The sequence below is a fragment of the Ictidomys tridecemlineatus genome, chromosome 3, assembly GCF_052094955.1.
Source record: "Ictidomys tridecemlineatus isolate mIctTri1 chromosome 3, mIctTri1.hap1, whole genome shotgun sequence".
Classification (NCBI taxonomy): Eukaryota; Metazoa; Chordata; class Mammalia; order Rodentia; family Sciuridae; genus Ictidomys; species Ictidomys tridecemlineatus.
The window spans coordinates 202,320,672-202,333,374 of record NC_135479.1 but is presented as its reverse complement, the minus strand read 5'-3'; the positions used below and the strand labels follow the sequence as shown (position 1 = coordinate 202,333,374).

Sequence of the window (12,703 nt, the reverse complement as noted above, 5' to 3'; positions counted from 1 at the left end):
GTGAAAGTGCACTTTATCACTTTGTGATACCCCTGCCAGCTAAACAAGTTACTTTCCACCTGTATCTGTGATGATTTTTTTCTTTTCTTTTCTCCTGGCAAACCAGGAACAAGAACAGTAATTTTTCTTGGGAGGATCCAATGAAATGCTATGCTATTCTTAGTAGAGTACCTGATGCACAACAGGTGGTCAATAATCATTAGCCATTACTTGAATCTGATGTGGAACCACGTGACAATGAAACTGCAGACAGCAATGTATGAACAGTACTTACCTCTGCACCCAACACTGACACAGGTATAATAACAAACACTGTTAATTGGTTTTCAAAGAAAAATGATGGAATGCTTAATTACCATTATAGGACAGAGTGTAAATATTATCAACCTTGACAAAATAAAAGTGACAAGCTAGGACATGGAACTAGAGAAAGGAAAGTAGTACTTCTACATTACTTATGATGTGCAGAGACAAAAGATAATGCCTTTTATTAATGAGATCAAAATAAAACCACGTTTACAGTTGGAGATGTGACCAAGGATAAAAAGAAAATTAATACATATAATCTAAATACAGGCAAGAGTATGGTAGAAGTAAATAAAATCATCATTCATAGTAACAGAAAATCAACAGATGAAGTTTTAGGTTAATAAACAAACTGAGACATAAACATCTGAGAGAAACAGAGGTAACCACCAAGAAATTTAAATAGCAGAAATGAGTAAACACTGCATATATGAAAACTAGGGGCGGGGCAGGTGCAGCAGACATGACTGCTCTCTGCATTTTTTTTGAAAAACCAAGAACATACTATATTGAGTAAAAACACAAATTTAAATGTGCTAAATACTAATACTAAACAAAAGAGTAGTAAAATTTGGTTAAATCTAAATATTTGATAACTTGATTATGAATCTTATTCCAATTTTTTAATGATTCTTCATATAAAAAAAGACATTTGAAAGAGAAAAATCAACCTTCAACTACTACAACATTAGATTTTGACAAACACAGGAGATGGCAAGGTTTCAAAGTACACATTAAGATTTCTTCTCGGGCTGGGGTTGTGGCTCAGTACTATAGCACTTGCCAGGCACATTGTAAGGCCCTGGGTTCAATCCTCAGCACAACATAAAAATAAATAAATAAAATAAAGGTACTGTGTCCATCTACAAAAATAACTAAATAAATAGATAAAAAGATCTCTTCTCGCCAGGTGTGGTGGTGCACACCTGTAATCCCAGTGGCTGGGGAAGCTGAGATAGGAAGATTGTAAATTCAAAGCCAGCCTCAGCAATTTAGTGAGGTCCTAAGCAACTCAGTGAGACCCTGTCTCTAAATAAAATACAAAACAGGGCTGGAGACAGGGCTCAGTGGTCCAGTGCCCCTGAGTAACCCTCCCAAAAATTTCTTCTCTATTGGGAATAATTATTATGCACATACTGCTTAATATTTAACATTAGTGAACACAATGCAAACAGATTCTTTAAAAAATATAAAGGTATCTCCTAGAGCAACGATCTGCTGAATTGCCAAATGCTACAGCACTGTTCTCTGCTTTCCAGAATCTGATGAAATCTACTGAATTCTCACCAAGAAAACCATGCACATACTAAAATTTTTCATTTGCTTTTTAGTAGAACAGATAAATTGAATCAAGACCATATTCTTTGAGAAAACTAATAAATCTGACAAACTTCAGCAAAGTCTCACCAAGAAAAAAAAAAGAGTAAAAACTCAGCAATGCCACCATCAAATAGAACAAACTCAAATAGTTCCTCTCTTAAAATGCAACACTCCTCCCCACACATCTCTGTTCTTCTGTACAGAACCCTCCTCCCCCGCAAAGGACTGTCCCCTCACTTCCTTCTCTTTGCAATTTCATGTGAGTCCATTAAACTAAGACCTTCCCTCCACTCCACAGAACCCACTTTATGAAGCTCCAGGGCCTCCACATCACCTAATGGCAAATTCTGAGTCTTCTCTTCACAGCGTATCTCAGTGGTACTCAACACTTTGATCATTTCCTCCCTGAAACCTATTTTCTTCACTTGGCTTCCACGATAAGCCAATGCTCTGATTTCTCACCTACCTCACTGGCAGCTGCTCTCAACTTTCTTTGGGGGAATCTTCCCTTCCAAACCTCTAGAAGCTGGAGAGCCCTGTGCTTAGTCCTCAGTCTCCTCCTCTTGGTCTACACTCCCTAGGTGAACTCGTGCAGACCCACAGCGTAGACGGTCCTGTGTTTACGTGTGGTCTACTCCTGACTTCTCTCTTAAACTTCATATTCATGTACCCAAATGTACACTCGGGTTATTCCAGGTATGTCTAAATGCCATCTCAAATTTAACAGGCCCAGAAATATTAGCTGCCACCCCAACACAACTGCCTTGTTAGGATATCAAAATATTAACAATGGTTACATTTAGGTAATCTTTCTGTTTATTTCTACACTCAAATTCTCACCATAATTTCATATTACTTTACAAATGTTACAAATAAACAATAACTACAAACACACAAATTATGTGCCTTGGTTAAAAATGCGGTTTGCATTTATTACAATTGTCTCTTGAAGCCTCCCAAAGAATGCCAATTATTTTTCCGCCTTTATAATGGATATGTTCTCCAGTCAGTCATGAGAGAACACTGGTTTGAAAACATGTGTAAAACTCAGAGGCAACTCTAAAACTCAGCAGTCTCCACTGATATCCTCACAGTAATTACCAGAGACTGAATTAAACTCTATAAGAACCTAAAATACAAACATGGCTTGATCTGAAAAAAAATCTCGCTCCAGGAAGACTGGGGAAAGGACTTCTGAAGTCAGGTGCAGCCGTGTGAACAAGGGCACATGTGCATCTGTGAAAGGAATAGGTGGCTTAAGCAGGTAGTTCCTGCTCTCCTTGTCTCCCAAAGCCCTTGGAAAGTGTAAAGAGTCAAACAAACACATAGAATTATGAAAGAAAAAGGGAAACATCAAGTTTTAGGTTAACACCACCAGTACTGGGATAAAATTAGGGTTCTATTCATATTCTACCAAGTATAGGGTCTTCTATCAGTTACCCAACGTCATGGCCTCAGGTTCCCCCAGCAGGAAAACACCCCCCACACTTTACAGACTGACTGATTAGTGCATTTAACAGTAAGGTGCATGGTACAACACCACTAATATTCCATCATTATTGCTGCTATTATTATGCACATGATGGAGAAAACTACACATAAGTCTACTAACCCAAGAATTATTCCAGATGCAAAAAAAAAAAAAAAAAAAAAAAAGACCCAAATGAGGTTTCCCGGTCCTTTAACAATAAAAATTTAGAACACCTAATAAGGAGCTCAACAAGGTTTAAAAAAAAAAAAAAAAAAGCATGATACAAGCATGCCTAAGATAATCACGAATTTCACAGAGCTAAACAATTTCTAACTAAAAGAGCACATTCATCTAGAATGGCCTGTTTCTGTTACAGATAAGGAACAGATAAGGATAAGAGGCCCTGAGAGGGTCAGTAACTGAGAAAGATCCAAAGACTGAGAAGATCCAAATATTACACTTCAACTCCTGTTACAAGACTCAAACAGCCAGTGGGGGAGGGGCAGATAAAACTGAGGAGGGACAGAAGAACAAGGAGTAGGGAAATGCCTTAAATTGGTTTTTACAGAACAGCAACTTTTCCATTATTACTCAATAGTCAGCAAATTAACTTGTAATTAACACTTGTTGGATTACATAGCCAACCTCCTATCATTTAAAGAACTCTGAAACTAAACTATACTGAACTTCATCAAAGTCTACAACTATACTACACATGGAAAACTCAAGAAGGAAAGAATGTTAGGAGTTATTTACCAAAAACTGCTCTCAATACAGAGTATTAAGTGTCTGTGTTCTACATTCAAAATTTAATCAAAGACTCTTCGTACATCATGTCATTTCCAATCTGTTAAGAATTACAGCTATGATCCAAAATACTTTCAACTGCCTAGAAGAGGTGAGAGCCCTAAAACCAGCTCAAGGTCAGAATGACCTCTGCAGGTCTAAGAGTGGATACACACAGTACAAATGGTACTTAAAAAAAAAAAAAAAAAAAAAGCACTCTTCAAATTTCCACTCATTTCTTACACACCAACTCATAATGAACTTGACTCCAAAAACAGGAAAGATTAAGAATTTTAAGTAACAAATTTTAATTAAACAAAGCAGCAGTTAGACCAGAGTAATAAGTGAGTCACATGAATCACAAATTTAAAACTCTTTGAGTTTCGAATCCAAGCACAGGAGTGTTACAAGAACACTACATAAACTTGAGGTGGCATTATTTTTGATACCTGAAAAGAATGTGGAGTGAGTTCAGCCGAGGACAACTTTCCTTCCAGGAGAGGAATAAAGGAGGGAGATACACCTGTTTGTATCTTTGATTCAAAGATCTGGGTTCTAAGAGTCCTAGACTGTCTGGCCAAGGAAGCTTCTGCTTGAGCTAGGCTACTTCGGTGACAGCTGCAGATGTCCCCGGGGGTGATGACCACCCGAGCCCACCCTGCACCCCACAGATTAAGAGCAGTCCTCTGGGCACAGACACACTCTGGAGCTACCAGGTTTCATTACCAGTTCTCCTTTCCCTCAGCGTATTAGGGAATAGCAGAGAACTTTAGAACTGTTTAGAGTACTGAAAGAAATACGTTCTTTCACTATACAGTGAACAGACATTCTGGGGGAAAGAAGAAGAAGAAGAAAAAACAAAAACAAAAAACAGTCTCTCTCCTCCCAGAAAACTTAGATATATTTCCTTGAGTCGTGAATTTGTGGCAGCCATCCTGCAATTCTAAAAGGAACTAGCCAAGGACAAAACAAGGACACTGCCTTCAACTTCAATCTTTTTCCTCTGAATTTTTTTTTTTTTGGCGGGGGCGGGGGGGGGGGATTACTGGGGATTGAACCCAGCGGCACTTTACCACAGAACCACGTTCCCAACCCTTTTTAATGTTGAGAGATGGTCCAATTTGTTGAGACTCGTCTTGCAATCCTCCTGCCTCCACCCCTGAGTCACTAGGATTACAGGCATGTGCCACTGTGCCTAGCTACTGACTGAATTTTTAATCACACACCTTTCCTGACCCCAATCTCCTCCTACTAAGATCTATTTCTCTGTACTCTTCTTCACAGCTAAGCTTCTCAAGAGTTATCAATGCAAGCCATTTCCTCCATTGAACTATGCATTCATCTTTATATTCCTAAGGCATTCCTGATTTCTTAAAACTTAGGCTTCTCAAAGTTGATGGTTCCACAACACATTTTACATGTTGCTTTACAGCAAATAACATAAGCTATAACAATGACTTGCTTGTCCATTATCCTCACTTCTGAAAAGTTCTGTACTGCTAATATCTAGAAAAGTTTCTAGTATGTAAGTGTAAACTTAATACATAATAAACAGGAATGCCACAATGTTGAAGTGAATTAATAATCCACTCTGCTATCTACACATGCCAAAAGTCGAGTGCGAGTTTGTGAGAGTTTTAGGAACAGCAAACATAGAAAGGAAGGAGAAAGAATCATTCCTCACTCCTCAGGTATTAGAGAGCTGGGGTCTGGAACAGACCAACTGGGCCAAGGGCCAGAGCCATGCCCTTGAGGCAAAACATGTTCAAAAGTCCAAAAGTATACCTAGAGCTTGATCTGAGCTTGCAACAGTCCTTTACCACAAAGAGACAATAAGTAGCGAAAGGTGACAGAGCCAAACACTCAACCTCAACTGCCATTTCCTCTGCTAAATGACAGCTGGAACTCCAAGCATGTCAGCAAAGGACCCTACTAAGTGGGCAAAATGCTTTTCTACTTCAAAAGTCTTCTGCTAATGTGAAAAAAAAAAATTATTAAAAGAGCCAACAGCTTTTTTTTTTCTTACTTCTTCTAATTTTAAGTGACAATTCCTACCTAGGAAAGAACCCTGAGCCAGGCTGAGACCACTCCTCAGAAAAACACAGTAAAGAAAAAGATATCAGGTACTTTGGAAATGAAGAAGCCTGGGCCAAAATTTGATAACAGCTTTACGTTTTTAAAATAATATCTGAATATAAGATATATGATAATAAAATTACTGATCTTACCAAAACCACTGACTCTGAAATTACAACCTAATAAATTGATTATTAAGTACATGAAGGTATCAGTAATCAGGGAGTTGGGTGGGTGTCTCCCGTTTCTTCAACAGAACCCTGTAGACTTCACCTCCGTAGGCCAAAAGCACCTCCCCACAGATTCCTAGGGACAGATAAGTCAATAAAAAAAGAAGAGACTAATGGAAAAAAGGTAGTGGGGAGAGCAGGCAGATGCCTTTAATCTACTACTTAAACTACAGTCTAGGAAGTAAGCTATTGCTAAAGTTCAGACTTCAAAGAAATTGAAAAACATGGCCCCACTCCATGAAGCATCTTTTAGTATAACTCCAGTTTAACTAGGGATGAGAAGAGGAATGTGGCTATCCACTAGGACTTATCCAATCTAAAAGGTGACAAGAGTAAAAATCACTTCAACAAATAAACACTGGGAATAATCATTACAAACATATTCTTTTGAACAAGTTTCCTATGGCATTAAGAAAAAAAGGATTTATTTTTAAAAGAATATGATTTGCACACAGCTTCAGCTGTATTATGGTAATATTTTCTACATTGTACCAATGCCCAGAAAGGAATCTGCAGCCAGCCAGCTCCATGGCATGCCCTCTGTGCTCATGCAGCAGTCATTAGCATCCAGGGTCCTAACAACCACTGCTTCTTTGTTCCCCATGTTTGTATTAGCATGACTTTTATTACCATATTAATATTTTCCAAACTCATTCCGATTCTAAACTAAGGATATGTTTTGGAGGAGTAATGACACTAAAAGAAAGGTTTTAATGTATAAAATGTTTAACATCTAAACAACTCAAATTTGAATTGCTCATTCATTCTAAGTCAATTACAGGTAAAAGCAAGTCACAAAGTAAGTTTTCTGTCTATCTCAGGAGACGAACCAGCTGCTTCCTCAGTCATCACACAAATGATGACAACAAAGCAGAAATCCAACAGTTTTCAACTCAGTATACACTTAAGAGTTGTGACACATAATGTTCTCTCCTTCAATCTTCTAAAAACTTTCAAGTTTCAAAACTTATGGAATTATTATTAATCCAGTTAGACCATCCAGTGCAGCAACCAATGGATAGCTTGTAAACAAACACAGAAAAGACATTCAGTATGACACAGGAGAGAAAATAGATCCTCACTAGCAGAAAACTGACACTCTATTTTTGTTTCAATAGAGTGTAATTTTTTTTTTAAAAAAATTGGCTTTTGAAATTGGCTTTGTTGTTGTTGTTTTGGTACTGGGGATTGAACTCAGGGGCACTCAACCACTGAGCCACATGCCCAAGCCCTTCTTTCTATTTTATTTAGAGACGGGACGGGGGGGGGGTCTCACTTTCTGAATTATTAACAGGTATAACAAGCTACATGACAAACATATTCACTGTATTATTCATATTAATATTATGGATACTCCAAGTTAACATGGAAATGTCATCTTAAAAAAAAACAGTACTCAAAAGAAGTAACTGGCAGATAAATGTACATTCCAAATGTTCCAAATAAACCTGATAGAGCTCAGAAATAAGACCTGAGAAATGAGTTTAGCCCTATAATTAATACGCAGGGAGAGAGTGACCAGGTGACTTAATACTGACAAACCAGATTGTCCTCAACTATAAGGTAGAGAAAAAACTAGGCAGAGAGTGGCAAGTGTTTTTATTTCTTCAAAAGCCAATTTCAGAAGTTAAGCACAGTGGTGCACACCTGTAATCCCAGCAGCTCAGGAGGCTGAGGCAGGAGGATCAAGAGTTCAAAGCCAGCCTTAGCAAAAGGAGGTGCTAAGCAACTCAGTGAGACCCTGTTTCTAAATAAAATAGAAAGAAGGGCTTGGGGATGTGGCTCAGTGGTTGAGTGCCCCTGAGTTAAGTCCCTAGTACCCCCCCACACACACACACACACCTCCCCAAAAAAAAAAAAAACCCCACCAATTTCAATTAACAGGTACTGACTGAGCAATGTGCTCTAGCGTACTCTCTGAGATTGGCAGATTTCTTTAAGTAAAAAGCTGTGTCCTGGGTTCCCTACCCTCAGAAACTGGGTGTGAGAGAAGTGGTGCTACTAACTCATCATCAGAGGACACTGAATTGTTTTTCCAGTAGCAATGACCTGCTGTGCTCCTCAGACCCACTTGTGGTCAGTGGCTGCGGAAGCTACAAAATGTGGCTGTGTCACCAAGCACTTCCCTGACTCTGGACAATAGAAAGTAACAACTAACATTTATTGATGTTTAAAATAAACTAGCACTGTCCCAACCACTTAATCCCTATTAACACATTTAATCCTCACAACAATCTAGATTCTACTGTCACTGTCAACTGCATTGAGGAGACAAGGCACTAGTCACCAGGTAGAACTGGCTTCAAAAGGGATAACACAGCCAGAACTCAACCTTCCTCAGCAGTCTGTGGCTCCCTAACTCCTACTTTCAACCACTTGGTATATGGTTTCTCTGTCACCTGTACAATGAACCAACCACAACTTCAGTTCTATTCATGCTATGCATTAAGTAAGCCAGAAGGCCAGGCTTCATGGTGATGTAAGTTAATATTTTATCTGCCTTCCTGCCTTACTCTCTCCAAGGGGCCTGGATTTTTGCAAATAACACTCAAATTCCCCATACCTTGGACATCAGTATTTTACCTTATTTTTTTTAAGTCAAAAAAATCTCATAAATCATCTACTCCACAACATTTTGTAGGACCGTCAGGAGATGTGGGTTTTAGGGTTTAAACAATTTTCCCATTAAGAGCATCAGCCAGAAAACTGAAGGGAGGAGGTAATTCCTAAAATGTAAGTCTTCAAAGAAATTAGCACAGTAAAGAGAATAAACAATCTAGTAATAAGTAATCCTAGTAATTTTAACGGGTTTTGCAACTGTTTTTCTGGGCATCGTATCTCACAGTACAGGGATATAAGAGGTGAATGGTATATGAGATTTAACTCAGTGATAAATACTAATGGCTCCCAGCACTCCTAGAAGGTTGACTTTTCTAAATAAATGCCATTTTCCAAGAGATTTTGCTGAACACTAGTCAGCAATCCTCATCAAAGGGATGTGAGCTTTTCCAAACAAATAAACAAAAAAGAGCTTGGCAAAAAACAAACAATAAACAGGCTTTCAAACATCAACAGAACAAAGCAATTTTTAAAATAATTTTTATATAAATATTGTACTCCAATGTATATGTTATCGTCAAGTGTTCCCATTGTAACTTCTTACCTATCACTACACTTCAGATTATACACATTAAGCAAACCAACCACTATTCTGAACCAAATTCAAAATAGGATGGTAATGAATAGAATTATGAATTTTTTAAAATTCCCATACCTAATTCCAATGTAATAAGAAATTTACATGCAAGCATCTAACCTTCAAAGTAATATAAAAAGAATAGAACTACACATGAAATAAGAATTAATTAGACCACTAAGGATAAATTTAAATAACTATAGCTCTTAAAAAGAAATCACAAGTTTAAAAAAAAAATTCCAGGTGTTAAAAGAATTAAATTCTTTATATTCCCCAACAGAAAAAGAATGAACAACATATACTCATATTATACAATATGCATGCACTACTGTTAATCTGTATCTTTCATCTTAATGTCTTTCTTATTTTATGTAAAACTCTTAAAAACCAAAGTTTTAGGGCTAGGGATATAGCTCAGTTGGTAGAGTGTTTACTTTGCAAGTAAGGCCTGGGTTCAATCCCCAGCACTGCCAAAAAAAATTTAAGAAGGTGTGTGTGGGGGGGGGCAAAGTTTTAATATTTTCTTCTCAGATGAACCATCTGGTACCCCACCTTAGAAACCCTAATACCTAAAAAAGTCATGATTGCTAATCTTTGGTTCCAAATTTACGGCAATGAAAGGATCATGTTTCCTATTACAAAATGTTTTAAATGAACTACCACCAAAAAAGATTAATCACTCTTCAAGTCAAAGGTAAGGGCCAGATTGCTCACCCCCACCCCCCAACTAAACTTTCCATTCCTAAACCTTGCATTGAGGACTCCTCCCGTGTGCTCACCCACTCGTTTTTTAAGCAAAATGCAATGACACAAGATATAGACACATATACCAAGAGAATGAGACAGATACATTTGTTGCTTCTTAACAGCTCTTTCTAGATTTGTCCCATAAGACCTGCCAATCCACCCTTATTGTTCTTACCTTCTCCCTGATGGTATCACACTACTCCTGTATGCATGAAAATCCAGGGGCCATGAAAAATGATATGGAACCCCCTTATATGATTCCATAAATAAATTTTTATAAGGAACAAATTAAGTTCACTTTCTGAAACATATAGAATACTCAATAACAAAACCACAAAAAAGTACAATAAAAGTACAGTAGAAATGGTAAAATTTTTGTTACAACATTGTTGATTGGGTTACTCCTACCTGCAAGTTTTACGGCCTCACATTCTCCTGCAATAGGTCACAAGGCTACTCTGTTTAAACACCACCTCAATGCTACTTAGCCACTTCCTAACAATGCTCTTATACTTCACTCACTCATTACCTGTATCAACACAGACAACTGTGGCCTGGTCCCCTTCGACCTTCTGAGGCAAGCCTGCTCCCTGGCCTTTTATAGTGGAGGCATGTGATGAGAGTATCGCACCAGCTGTTCCTAATTACCTCTTGGGCTGGGGCGAATGACTCAGCAACCCAACTTTTTTTTAAAGAGTCACCCTACCTTGTTAGCCAACCAACGTACTGAACAATGGTAAGCCACTTGACAGATTCATAGACTAAACAACAGTAATACATGAGCAATCACGACACCAAGGCTACTCTACTCCCAACCGACTCACCAGGGGCCTTTTTCTTCCCTAGGTTTCTTTATGATGTCCAAAGACAGAAGTGGCAAGTGCTTTCAAGCCCAGCCCAGCCCAGCCCTTGCACCACTACCCCAACACCAGGAAGAAGCAGGCCCACACCTCTTCCCATTTCTCTGCTTGACCATGTGAAGCGCTCAAGGGCTCTGCCTCTAACATCTCTTGAGATTTCCACCTTTATCTTTCCGAAAAGCCTTAAATGCAAGCCCTCTGGGATGAAAGGAGTGTCCCAACAAGTGAACAAAGACCTAAGAGTGGCCTCCTCCAGGTAACAGTTCCGACACCGATATAATTCTCCAAAAAGATCAGCACCCTACGAAACAGTCTTTGTTCTTCCAAGCAGGACGCTGTAGCTTGTTTTCCTCCCACACGTTCTTTCACAATTACTACTACGCTCTACCTTGAATCAGCCCAAGTGGAACGCAGAAGGCTCTACATAAAAGCATTCCGCACCTTTCTACTCAATGGCCAGGAGCTGCCGGTAAGAATGAGGAGGCAATGGCACTCGCGTTACACTACGCGAGCACAAAGCTGGCGTCTCCAGAATTTACACCCACTCTCACCATATTGTAAGAGGCTTAATTTACAACGTGTGGGCAAAAGTCCTACCAGGGGAGCTCCGGGATCTCGGGTCCCCCAAATCAATCTTGGCTAAACCTAGCACAGCAAGGCTGTGTCTCGGCTCGGCCACGAACTCGGCCTTCCTTACGTGGTTGCACGCGCGACACACACGCAGCCTACGGGAGCAGCAGCTCGCTGGACGCCGCGGTAGGGGCGGAGGACAATACCGGGCAGGGGCCGCGAGGGCGGCGCGGATGTGTCGCCCGCAGGCGGGGCGCGGGTCGGGCCGGGGACGACACTCGGCTGCCCGGCGCGCCCCGCCCCGCCGGCCCGGGTAAAGTCCGCTGGGCGGTCACACAGCAGCGCTGGCCGCGCAGCAGCCTCGGGTCGCCCCTTCCGCGGACGCGGGAGCGGACGCTCCAGGAATGGGGGCCGATTGCGAGCCACGCTGCGCACCACCCTCGCCCACGAAGCGCCTCCCGTGGACCCCCGACGCCTCCCGGACCTGCCCCCGGGTCGCCCCTCGGCCTGCAGCCCCGACCCCGCGCGCTGACCCACCCCGGGGAGGACGGGCAGGCGGGGCGGCCCAGCCACTCACCAGAGCCGAAGCGCGGCGCGGCCCGACTGACGGCGGCGAGCGCGCGGCAGGCGGCGCGGGCAGCGGTCAGGTGACTCACTCCCTCGGCGCGGCCGCCGGCCCTTCCCTCCCCTGCGCACCCTCCGCTCCGCCGCTGCGGCCGCCAGCACCCCGCGGCGCCGACGCCCCGCCCACTCGAGGGCCCGCCCCCCGAGGCCCCGCCCCGCCAACCGCGAGGCGGGGGCTGCAGCCGGGCTCTGGCCGCGAGGGTCCGGGGAGGCTGCCCGTGCCCCCTACTTCTGCGCGCGGTGGAACTGGCAGGCCACCCAAGGACCACATCCTTTCACCGTGCTGATGCTGACGCCCCTAGTTTGGCAGGACACTGGAATAAGATCAAGCCAGCCCGCGTGCCCAGGGTGCCCATCGACGGCAGGAGAGAGAAGAGGCACCGGACCCAGTCCCTCGCCAGAGCCCCATGGGGGTCGCTTCTGGAAAACTCCTCCGCAGAGTTTCCAGGCTGCTCACTTTGGGGTAGCCAAGAACCCAGGTTTCAAAGTTTGAGCGGGCCCAAAAGAAAAGGGAGGC

The 12,703-nt window shown here is 41.7% G+C and overlaps 1 protein-coding gene across 4 annotated transcripts in view; it reads right to left on the bottom strand.

Annotated features, from left to right (window-relative positions):
* The window catches only part of Bach1 (BTB domain and CNC homolog 1), a 43,335-nt gene extending 31,067 nt beyond the window's left edge, over positions 1 to 12,268 (bottom strand). For 2 of the 4 annotated variants that reach the window (XM_078044504.1, XM_078044507.1), the window contains exon 1: positions 12,140 to 12,268. The gene's annotated coding sequence lies outside the window, so the exon portion shown is untranslated. The other 2 variants (XM_078044505.1, XM_078044506.1) reach the window with 2 other exon arrangements.
* Between the last annotated feature and the right edge of the window lie 435 nt (positions 12,269 to 12,703).